Source organism: Chrysemys picta, chromosome 1 (genome assembly GCF_011386835.1).
Source record: "Chrysemys picta bellii isolate R12L10 chromosome 1, ASM1138683v2, whole genome shotgun sequence".
Taxonomy (NCBI): Eukaryota; Metazoa; Chordata; order Testudines; family Emydidae; genus Chrysemys; species Chrysemys picta.
In genome coordinates this window covers 204,912,485-204,924,627 of record NC_088791.1, presented here as the reverse complement: position 1 = coordinate 204,924,627, position 12,143 = coordinate 204,912,485, and the positions used below count along the sequence as shown (strand labels likewise).

Genomic DNA, 12,143 nt, shown 5'->3' with positions numbered 1-12,143 from the left:
GGTTTCCTCAAAACTTTTAAAACTTGTTGAAAACTTTTCTGTAAATTTGGTTGATTTTTTTTTTGTTTACTTGTTGATTTGATTTGTATTTTAACGAGAAACTGTCAATTTAAACTTGGCCCAAAATTTAAATTTTCTTATGCTAGATTTTCTAAAACCTAAAACCAATAGAAATATTTCCACAATTAAAAAAATTGTCAATGAAATCAAAGTGAAAATGACTATGAACAGAAACTAATCTGACTTCATCCATTTTCATTCCCTAAGCTAAGAGACATGCAAAACGAAAAAAAAGCTTAAACAGTGACATGTAAATCAAAATTTTAAAAATTCTTTGGGTGAAATCTTGACCCTATTGAAGTCAATGGGAATTTTGCTATTGACTTCAAAGGGGTCAGGATTCCTCCCCCGTCTTTTAATCATCTTTAAGTGTTTTAATAATATAGCTAAAGAAATGTTTGTTTACAACATGTGAGTCTTAAATTATATTATGTGGTATGCATTCTGTGATGTGTCATCAACACCAAAATGCAAGTAATTAGCATGGACCTATAGAAATATTGTCCTTTCCATGGAGGTTGCAGTGTTCATATACGTCATCATTGCTACACTTTGGAACTAGATCACCAGTTTAAAGACAATCTAGAAATTTTGCAGCATGCTTTTATCATATATTTCATCATTTACATAGAACAAATTGATAACCTCTACATTCTCTAGAGCAGGGGTCGGCAACCTTTCAGAAGTGGTGTGCCGAGTCTTCATTTATTCACTCTAATTTAAAGTTTCGCGTGCCAGTCATACATTTTAACGTTTTTAGAAGGTCTCTCTCTATAAGTCTATAGTATATAACTAAACTATTGTTGTATGTAAAGTAAACAAGGTTTTTAAAATGTTTAAGAAGCTTCATTTAAAATTAAATTAAAATGCAGATTTTATCAGTTTAGTGCAGTGGTTCTTAACCAGGGGCGGCTCTAGGCACTAGCGCACCAAGCGCGTGCCTGGGGCGGCAAGCCGCGGGGGGCGGCCTGCTGGTCGCCGTGAGGGCAGCAATCCAGCTGCCTTCGGCAGCATGCCTGCAGGAGTTCTGCTGGTCCCGCGGCTTCGGTGGCGGGTATGCTGAAGGCACGGGACTGCGGACCTCTCGCAGACATGCCGCCAAATCCGCGTTACCAGTGAACCTCCCACAGGCATGCCACTGAAGGCTGCTTCACTGCCGTGCTTGGGGCGGCAAAATACATAGAGCTGCCCCTGTTCTTAACCTGGGGTGCACGCACCCCTTGGGGGTGCAAGATGCCCTTTCTGGGGGTGCGAGACATGTGAGTTTTTTTAGAAGCTGGGGGCGGCTGCAGAGCACTGGGCCCAGGCCAGGAGCAGAGTCCAGGGCTGACTTCCGGTACCCCAGGCCAGCAGCGGGCAGAGCAGGGCCGGAGGCCCAGACCCTGGCCGGCAGGGCGCCAGGCAGCTGGAACCCCAGACCCGCAGCGAGGTGAGCGGGGCCGGCGGCTGGTATCCTAGGCCAGCAGCAGGCTGAGCGGGGCCGATGGCCGGGACCCCGGCTGGCAAGGGGCCGGCAGCCGGAACCCCAGACCAGCAACGGGCTGAGCGGGGCCGGTGGACAGAACCGCAGACCAGCAGTGGGCTGAGCAGCTCAGCCCGCTGCTAGTCTGGGGTTCCGTCCGCCAGCTCCTGCTAGCCGGGGTCCCGGCCACCGGCCCCGCTCAGCCCGCTGCTGGCCAAGGGTTCCATTTACCCAGGCAGGCAGCGGGCTGAGCGGGGCCGGCAGCCGGAACCCCAGCTGGCAGCAGCATGCCAGTAAAAATCAGCTTGCATGCCACCTTTGGCACACGTGTCACAGGTTGCCAACCCCTGCTCTAGAGACATGGTATTTTCACTTATTATCAGGGATGAATGTAACGCCAAAGACTTACCAGTACGGGGGCCAGCTCCAGCCCCAGGAAGGGGTGGGGCCTCGGGCGGAAGGGGCAGGGCTGGGGTAAGCATCCCCCAGCCAGCTCTTCCATGCTGCCTGGCCCGCGCCGTCTGGGGCTCCAGCGGTGATTTAAAGGGCTCAGGGTTCCGGCCGCTACTGCGGCAGCCGGAGCCCCAGGCCTTTTAAATCACTGGCCCCAGGGCAGCTGCTCCTTTTGTGCCCCCTGTCGGGGGGTGAGGGGGCAAAAGGGGCAACGACATTAAAGGGGCAGCAGCGCTTTAAACTCAGCTGGGTATGGGCCGGTACTGGTGGACACTTTTTACCAGTACGCCGTACCGACCTGTACCAGCTCACTTTCATCCCTGCTCATTATTATTAACAAAAACAATAATATACTCATTTCATTTATGAAATTCCCTCTGTATCAACAGTACTAAGGACACTGTAAAACAGAATAAAAATAAAAGCTCAGTAAAACAACATTCTCTTTATGTTCAAAGAAATATAATTAATCAAGGGATCCAATAGAGAAAGTATGTGTGGGAGGAGAGGGGTTAGAATAAGGAAGCTAATATGATAAATATGGTAATAAGTTCAAAATGTTTTTCTGCCTTGCTTCCCCCAACCACACTTGCTCAAATCCTAGTTTTGTCCAGTGGAGCAGGGAACAGACCTCTTTAAGACTATTTGGAAGCGCTGATCTACTGTGTAAATGGTGAAGGGGTAGAGCAGCACCCTCTTCCTGAATACTAACTACATCATTACACCCCCTAGTCTGCACAGTAGATTCTGTGTCCACCTCAGGAGCAGGTCACGCATAGACTTTAAGATCAGAAGGGATCATCATGATAATCTAGTCTGACCTCCTGCACATTGCAGGCCACAGAACCTCACCCACCCACCCCCTAGCCTCTGGCTGAGTTACTGAAGTCCTCAAATCATGGTTTAAAGACTTCAAGTTACAGAGAATTCACCATTTACACTAGTTTAAACCTGCAAGTGACCCATGCCCCATGCTGCAGAGGAAGGCGAACAACCCCGAAGGGTCTCTGCCAATCTGATCCAGGGGAAAGTTCCTTCCCAACTTGAAATATGATGATCAGTTAGACCCTGAGCATGTGGACAAGACCCACCAGCCAGACACCTGGGAAAGAATTATGTAGAGCAACTCACAGCCTTCCCCATCTAGAGTCCAATCACCATCTGTTGGAAATATTTGCTGAGCGGCTACATGCTATTGTAGTCTGTCTCATTATGCTATCCCCTCCATAAACTTATCAAGCTCAGTCTTGCACCCAGTTAGGTTTTTTGCCCCCACTGTTCCCCTTGGAAGGCTGTTCCAGAACTTCACTCCTCTGATGGTTAGAAACCTTTGTCTAATTTCAAGTTTCTTTGCATGGCAGAGTGATCTGCTGCCTTGTTTTAGAAGAGGTGTTTTTTCCAACTCTATCTCTAGGAATTTACAAACTGAATAATATAAATACTGTAAAAATTCAAGGGTCGAATTGGGATAGGAAAAAAAAAGTAGAGGTACTCTTCTAAGGGTTTGTCTCCACTTACTGTGGACCGATGCTGTGACGATCAATCTACTGGGGGTCAATTTAGTGGGTCTAGTAAAGACCCAATAAATCGACCACCGATTGCTCTTCCGTTGACTCCAATACTCCAGTGGAATGAGAAGCATAAGGTAAGTTGACGGGAGAAACCTAGTGCGGTTTAGACACCGTAATAAGTCAACCTAAAGTATGTTGACTCCAGCTACATTATTCACGTAGCCGGAGTTGCATAACTTAGGTCGACTTAACCCCGTAGTGTAGACCTGCCCCAAGTTCTGCTCCAGGACCAACCTGTGCCCATTTGAGAAGTCAAAATGAGACGCCACTTTCACTAGCTCACGCTGACGTACAGCATATGATAATGTGTGCTCTGCTGGGCACTTTAAGTTTGGCTCACTGGCTGACGCCCAGTTCACATTTTGAAGGTTTTCTTTGTAATCATAAAGGTTAGAGATTTACTTTCCTTCTTTTATTTATTTATTTATTTCCACATGAACGCTCAGATGCTGGAGCACAAGATGGCAGCCACCTGGAAAAAATACTGGCTTGCCAAGCTACAATGTCTAGCCCTGTTTGGTTCCTGCAGATGACAGAATAAGTATATTTTATAAGCCTGCTTCTTGTATCATCCTCAGTACCACCTATATTAGCTAGACATTTGCTGTCACAAAATTAATTACAACAGGGACATCATATAGCTAGCAGCCTTCCTGTTCATGGAGAGAATGTTTGTGCTATGAAAGAGCATATCACTTACCTTTTGCCAATTTTAATTTTCCCCTCTGTAATAGGAACAGTTTCTCTATAAGCACTCAACGTGATTTGTAGAGTGATATTGCCAATATCACCCAGTGACCTGACTCCGGTCTTTGAGATATAGGCAAGTCTGAGAAAGGAGACATTTCAATGTAATTGGCTGGGACAAAGTGACTGCAGGACACTGTCTGGGATTTCTGTGGCTCTTCAGGTTGATGCCATGCTTTGTGAATGCAGTTATTCCTTTGAATGCTTGGAAAAGGTACTTACACTTATTTAGAATTTTCTTTTTTGAAATGGAGACACTTTAACATCTAAATTGAAGGAGACTATAAAAGCAAAGTGACTTAAAAGCATTTCAATGGAAGGTTTAATGTTCTTTTCTGGACAAAACCTCAAATTGCACTTTGGCCAAGTAAAATCTCATCCAACTAACTGATTGTCTCTTTGTTCTGTGTTTGTACAGACCACAGCATAATGGTACATGACTAGTGCTCCTATGTACTATCGCAATACAGATAATTAGTAATCAGAGCTATCACTCTGGGATTCATGAAATTCTCCCTTTATTATTTGTACCATAGTCATCAACTCTCCCAAACATTGCCACAGGTGGCACCCAAGAGAAAAGGGACTAGATCCACAAAGGGGTCTTAAGCTGAACATTACAATGTCTAAATGTTAGGCAGCATGCTACCTAGTAGAATCAACAGCCCAAAGTAAGGTGCTCAGGCTCTCTATACATGACAAGCAGAAGCGTGTTAAGCACCTAAGAATGGGGTCTGCAGAGGCTCGTGTAAGCGGGGGAATGGTCCCGCTATTGTGGGGAACTTTCCTGGCTTCTGCACTACCCCGGTGAAATGGGCTAGCAGAAGGATCTGAGTCCTCGCTCCCACTTTCTTTACCCAGAGGCCTCCCTGCCCTCAAGGACTCCCCTTCCACTCTCCTGTCTGGCAGAGTCCTCGTAACCCCAACAAAGCTGGGCCCAGGATTCCTGGGGGGCTTGACCCCCAACCTTGCTGTGGTCAGCTATGTCAGGGGCTAGGATGTCCCCACTCCGGGGTGCTCTCTCTGCACTGGATGCTTTCCTGACCCACTGATCATTACACACGATTTAAAGCAATACAATTTATTTAATTAACAATTAGTTTACAAAGGAATAAGGAAAAATGGGAAAGGTTAAAGGAAACACATCACCCTGCTCTGTGGCAGGGAACATCACAAACAGTGTCTCTTGAACGTCAGGGCAGGTCACAGTCTGTTTCTTGTAGGTCCCAGGCTCCTTCTCAGGCTCTGGTTGTGCTGCAGAGATGCTGTGGGTCGGACACTTGCTCTGGCGGTGTCCACACGCTCTCAGGTTCTAGGTGGCAGGACCCTTCTTCCCAGCGTCGCCCCCGCCCTGTCAGGGTTACGACCCCCCTCCAAGTTGGGCGTGCAGAGCCTCTTGGCTGAGGCGTCTCCCTGTGCTGGGCCCACTGCCCAGGGTCCCCCTGGCTCTCCCCAGCTGCTCACCGCACCCAGCTCCGGACTGCTCCACTCTGCCTCAGCACGGCTGCTCTGCCTCCAGCTCCCTGGGCTGCTTCTCTGCCCCTTCTGGCTCTGGTTGCTACAGCTCTGCTCCCAGGGCAGGTCTGCTCTGCAGGCTTCTTCTGTGACTCTGCTCCCAGCTCTGACCTGCTTCCTGGCTGCTTGTCTGGCCCCTCTGGCTCTAGTTGCTGCAGCTCTGCTCCTAGGGCAGGTCTGCTCTCTCTGGGCTGTGCTCTGGCTTTGGGGCTGCAGCTCTGCTCCCCAGCTCAGCTTGGGCCCCTGCTCTCTCCTTAGCTCGGCCCCACTCTGTCTGACCCAGGCAATTCCAGCTCACACTGAGGACGGGACCCCCCCCCCCCCGACCTCCTGACTCCTTGATTAGCCTGCCCACCCTGTCAATCAGGCTGACCTGGAGCGTTGGCCTCTCCCCATTGTTCCTGGGGACTGTCAGTCTCAGGGTCCTGATTTCCCATCGACCCTTCCCCTTTTGGTACTGGGAGCTAGCCAACCAAAACACCCCCACTGAATGTTAGTAAGGGGCCAACAGTCCCCTTACACTAGCAAGCTGAGCAGGAAGCTGCCTAAGTTAGCCACTAGGAAATGTGGAGGAGAGGGGTGTGTGATAAGGTCACACTCCTTAAGGGGCATAGACACATAAATCTGAGCTGGAGGGAGGTGTCTCCTTCTGCTAGGGATTCACAGCCAATTTTCCTAAAGTTAGGAGCCTAAGCCTTTTCTCCTGGAGGGTGAGAAGGAGTTCCTCCCCTCCCTTATAGTTTTTAGCCCAGTGGTTAGAGTATTTACTCAGGCTGTGGGAGATATAGGTTCAAGTCTCCCATCTACCTGATAGGGAACAGAGACTTGAGCCTAGGTTTACCACATGTTAGATGACAGCCCAAACCACTGGGTTATGGGGCTTTCTCAGGCTTGCCTCTTAAAGCTGTTCCACTTTGTATAAATAATTCAATATTCATTGGCTCAGGTACAGCAACTTAGGTCTCCCATGTGAGTGCCTGTGTGTGTCATTGTCCTGTGACAGTTTGCTCCTTTCTGTCTGTATCTGTTCTGAACTGTATCTATTACAGCAAGTACAATGTGTAGAATGGGATTTTCAAAAGCACTCAGCGTGGCTGAACTGTGTTCCCACTGAAATCAATTGGAGTACTACTGGCTTCAGTAGAAGTAAAGTTAGGCCAATATAGTGTACACTCCACCCCTACTGTTCATTAAGTTCTAATATGGGTCTAGAAGGGGGTCAAAGTTCTTACAAGTCACTGGCTCATCAGGCCAGCATGGTTAAGGCACATCAGTTCCCTAGCCAACAGTACACAATGGCGTGATCGAGCCAGCATCGCATCCGACCACCTTTGGCTTCTTTAACCCCATGGAGCAGCTAGGTTAATGGGAGGTGGCCTTTCAGCATGAGATCAAGCAAGTATCAAACCCACAACTTTTAGGAATGTAGCTGAGTATCTTAACCACTCAGCTACCAGAACTCTTCTAAAGTGGGTACTTGGTTACAAATTGTCTGCAGCAGGGACTACCTCTACTTACACAGTAATAAACAATTCTCTTGCAAGAGGCAAAAAAGGATAATACCAAGGGCTTTTATGCAAAACACTGGTGAGCAAATCCTGGTCCATTGAAGTCAGGGGTACAAAGTTTTGGTACTTAACGCAATAGAAAGAAATTAAACATTTTGTTGTGTGCAAAACTGTATTTACAGAACACTGACAGAAAAGAAACAAGGAATTCACTACAGTTGGGTGGTTTTCCCATTCCATGAGAATTTTCAAGGTGTGGAAAACTTTTCTGCTCCTGAGTTGATATGAAAAGTCAAAATGTCAAAAATTTTCATTAATTGAAAATCCAAAATTTTTTTGGATCAGGTCAGTCAGAATGTTTTGTTTTCAATAATTTTGAAACATTTCATTTCAATTTTGAATTTTAATTTATATATATATTTACCTTAAATTAACTTTCATTTCAAAACAAAAAGTCATTTTGAACCAAAAATGAAACTTTAATCCAATTTCAACAATTTAGAAACTTAAAAAACAAACAAACAGGAAATTGTTCAAACCCACCCTTTTCTGCAAAAAGTTTTGGTATCAACGAATCAGCATTTTCCAACAAAAAAAATTTTTTGCTGAAAAATTCCCCTCTGGCTGTAAAATTCACATACTACTACAACCAGAGAAATGCCTGCTATACCCAAACTTAAATGTGGTGAACTGCAGGAACAAAAGATAGGCTGAAATTTCCAAAGGCGCCTGACAATTTGGAAGCCCAATGCCCACTAAAATTCATGGGAATTGAGTTTCCATGTCCCGCGGGCAAGTTTGAAAATATAAACCTGAATGGTTCATTAAGTGTTGGAATTTTTGTCTCCTAAGTTACATGGGTGCTTTTAAAAATATTACCCATAGCTGAGCTTAGTGCACAGTTAGCTGTGATTTTTCTAGTGATTAGTCTAACAGTGCTTATAGTGTACTTAGCATCCACGTGTGACTTTGCTCTTCATTTGCTGGCCCCAGCTACTAACACTGGGATTGGTAGAATAGAAGTTGTGCAAGGAGAATGAAGAAATGCTGCTTACTTTCTGCCTCGTGGGTTGCTTGTGATTGGGACAGGAGCTAGTCCTGTGTGAAGGAAGAAAGTAACTCAGGCCCAGATCCTCAAAGGTATTGAGGCACCTATATTCCATTGAAATCAATGGGAGTTAAGCACGTAAATACCTCTGAGGATCTGGGACTCAGTCTCCAAGTGGAAGGATTGCAGTAATGCTCTCTCAGGGGTGAGGTTTAGAGGTCAATTGCATTTTATTAGAGAAAAGGTACCATTAATGCTTTAGTGGTGGTACACAGAAGCACACCAGGTATGGACAGTCTGGTTCAGAGCATTTGCTGTCATGTGTTGCCTTAGTTGTGGTTCTGATAGGGAAACAGCGTACCAGTTTATTTAAAAATAAGACTCCTAACCCCACCCCTGTCCCTGCGAATTAGAGAGAATCCCAACACAACCCAGATAGCAGAAGTTTTAGTTTGCTTCTTTGAGTATTCCTGGTCTACCTGACCAGCAGGCACTCTTCAAAAGCCTAAACTCTTCTACAGTTTATTGTTAAAATGTTTTATTTGGGACAATGGTGTGTTCTCAGTCATGGGTTGTTTTTTTAAAACATACAGACTTTCCAGTCAGCTTCTAGCTCCAACAGACATTACTCTCTGGAGCAGCCCACTGGAATATTAATATTAATATAGTCATAGTTTGCTCACCAACAGAAGTCCCTTCCTATCTTGCTGCTGACAGGGCTCAAGGGAGGAGAGGCGCCATCACTAGGATAATCTGAGCTCTTCAATGTATTTTCTAACTGATCATTTAAAGTAATTTGTCTAAAAAAAGCTCTAAATGGCTGAGAATTTAAAAACTGGATGGTAACAGCCCACCAATTCAGTGATGATTCAACCTGGTGATGACTCATGGCCACTGTTCTATGGGATGTATAAGTGAGGCTGGCCAAATGAGAGTGTGGTGCTGGGAAAGTAGTGTTACATTGTGTGCTTGGCAAATGAGGGGTATATGCTGTAGTGAGGGGCTATATGTGTTTGGGGGCTTTTGTGGGTCCTGGTTGTGTGTTGGCGGGTGTTTTGAAGAACGGTGGCAGTTGGGCCAGGTAATCCATCATCTGTGCAGTCTCCCTCACACAACCAATGAAATTGTTGCATACAAATTAGCTATAGAGTAAGGGTGGTGATTGGTTAAGTTACCTGAGATTGCACAATGGTCTAGGATTCTTGGAATGGCATAGATACATGTCTTATTGTAGCTGAAAGCCTGTGCTGTTGCATAGGTATAATTCATAAAGTCAAAATGGCTGAGACCTTTAAAAATTATATGTTAACAGACCACAAATCCTAGTGATTATTCAGACTGGTGATATTCTTAACAAAAAGAACTCTCCACTATGCTTGTAGCTGTTTCCATTGCTTCACACTGACTCTCAGATATTCTAAGCCTGAGTGACACGCAGAAAGAATGACAATCCTAGAATTTTATTATAGGTAAGGCTACGTTTATGTCATGGAGGTCATGGAAGTCACGGAATCCGCGATTTCCAGAGACCTCCGTGACATTCTCTGCTTCAGCCCCAGGGGCTCGGGACTCTGGCGCTGGCAGCCAGCGAGGCCCTGGCAGGGTTCCAGCGACAGGCAACAGCAGCGACAAGTGACAGGGGAGGGGGGCACCTGCAAAGTTCCAGCGATAGGTGACAGACTCCTGAGGGGGCCCTCCTCAGGGTTCCAGCGACAGGCAACAGCCTCGTGTAGGAAGAGGGGGATGCCTTGGACGAACGGCTGGGGTGTCCCGTTTTCTCTTTGGGAAATATGGTCACCCTGCAGCTCCCAGCCACTGTAGGCGGAGGGGGAATCCTGCAGCTCCCAGCAACCACAGTTGTGGGGGAAAGCAGCATGGAGCCGCAGCAGCAAAAGTCACAGACAGGTCACGGCTTTCATGAATGTTTGTTTATTGCCCGTGACCGGTCCATGACTTTTACTGAAAATAACCATGACAAAATCTTAGCCTTAATTATAGATACTGAATTGTAATAGTAGTAATCTCCATTGGCTGTGGGATGTTCTGGTCAGATAATGCACCTGGCTGGCTGTCATGGCTCCTTGCTTTCAGGTTGGGATATATAATTCCCCATCACAAATCTAGAACTCAGATGACAGTTACTTATAATTTGGGTCATTAATACAAATCAAAGGCTTGATCCTGAAAACGCTTACCCCGGTGAGTAGATTCATGGATATTAATGTCGCTTCAAGAGGACAACTCACCATTATGAGTAGGGCCCTACCAAATTCACGGTCTATTTTGGTCAATTTCATGGTCATAGGATTTTAAAAATCGTAAATGTCATGATTTCAGCTATTTAAATCTGAAATTTCATGGTGTTGTAATTGTAGGGTCCTGACCCAAAAAGGAGTTGTGGAGCGGGGTGTTGCAAGGTTATTATATGGGGGGTTGCAGTATTGCTACCCTTACTGCCTTCAGTGCTGGGCAGCTGGAGAGCAACGGTACTGGCCAGGTGCTAAACTCTGGTATGGTAATGCCACCCTTACTTCTGTGCTGCTGCTGGCGGGGCGCTGCCTTCAGAGCTGGGCGCCCGGCCAACAGCCGCCGTTCTCTGGCGACCCAGTTCTGAAGGCAGCACAGAATTAAGGATGGCAGTACTGTGGCCCCCTAAAATAACCTTGCGATTCCCCCCTCACCCCCGCAGCTCCCTTTTGGGTCAGGACCTCCAATTGGAGAAATGCTGGTCTCCCCTGTGAAATCTGCATAGTATGCAGTGGTTCTCAAAGTTTTTTTTTTCGCGGACCACTTGAAAATTGCTGAGGGTCTCAGCGGACCACTTAATGATCTTTCCAAATGTTGTTTTATCCAAAGTGCTTTACAATAGTTAGCTAATGGTACAAAGTGCTATATAAAAAAACCCTTAATAATAATTAACTATTTTTGTTCTATAAATAAAAGCACACAACTCATATTTTAATACACCTCTACCCTGATATAACACGACCCAATATAAAATGAATTTGGATATAACACGGTAAAGCAATGCTCCGGGGGTTGGGGGGCTGCGCACTCCAGCAGATCAAAGCAAGTTCGATATAATGCGGTTTCACTTATAACACAGTAAGATTTTTTGGCTCCCGAGGACAGTGTTATATCAGGGTAGAGATGTATCAGTAGTCTTACCTCTCTAATGCGATGGATGTGCCCTCTCTTCCCCGCCACGGCAGCCCCTGAGCTGGGACTGGGAAGGAGGGGGGTCTCTCCCTCTCTCCCCAGCCACAGCAGCCACAGAGCTGAGACTGGGAAGGAGGGCTGTCTCTCCCCAGCAGCCGCAGCCCTGGAGCTGGCTTTCTCTGGCCGCCACAGCTCTGCATATTCCAAATTCCCACCAGTGGCGTAGCCAGGATCCAAGAGCAGGGGAAGCAAACATAAAAAAGGCACCCCCCTTTGGCTCCTCCTCTGGCCACGCCCCCCTTGGCTCCTCTTCTGGCCGTTCCGCGCCCCTCCCTTGGCTGGCTCCTCCGGCTGTGCCGTCCCCCACATTGGCTGCCGGCCGCCATGCTGCGCCCCCCTTGCTCCTCCGGCCACGGCTGCCGGCCGTGCTGTGGGCCGCCTTGCTGCACCCCCCCTTGCTCTACCTCCTCCGGCCGTGCCCGCCACCCCGGCCCATTGGCTGCGGGCCGCGCTGCAGGCCGCCCTGCTGTGCCCCCCCTCTCTTCTCCGGCCGCGGCTGCAGGCCGCCCTGTTGCGCCCCCCCTCACTACCCCGGCCACGGCCGCTGGCCGCCCTGTGCG

General features: G+C 47.2%; 1 protein-coding gene across 2 annotated transcripts in view; it reads left to right on the top strand.

Moving 5' to 3' along the window:
• XK (X-linked Kx blood group antigen, Kell and VPS13A binding protein) overlaps positions 1-12,143 on the top strand; it is a 29,120-nt gene that overhangs the window by 2,138 nt on the left and 14,839 nt on the right. The gene's annotated exons all lie outside the window — the stretch shown is intronic.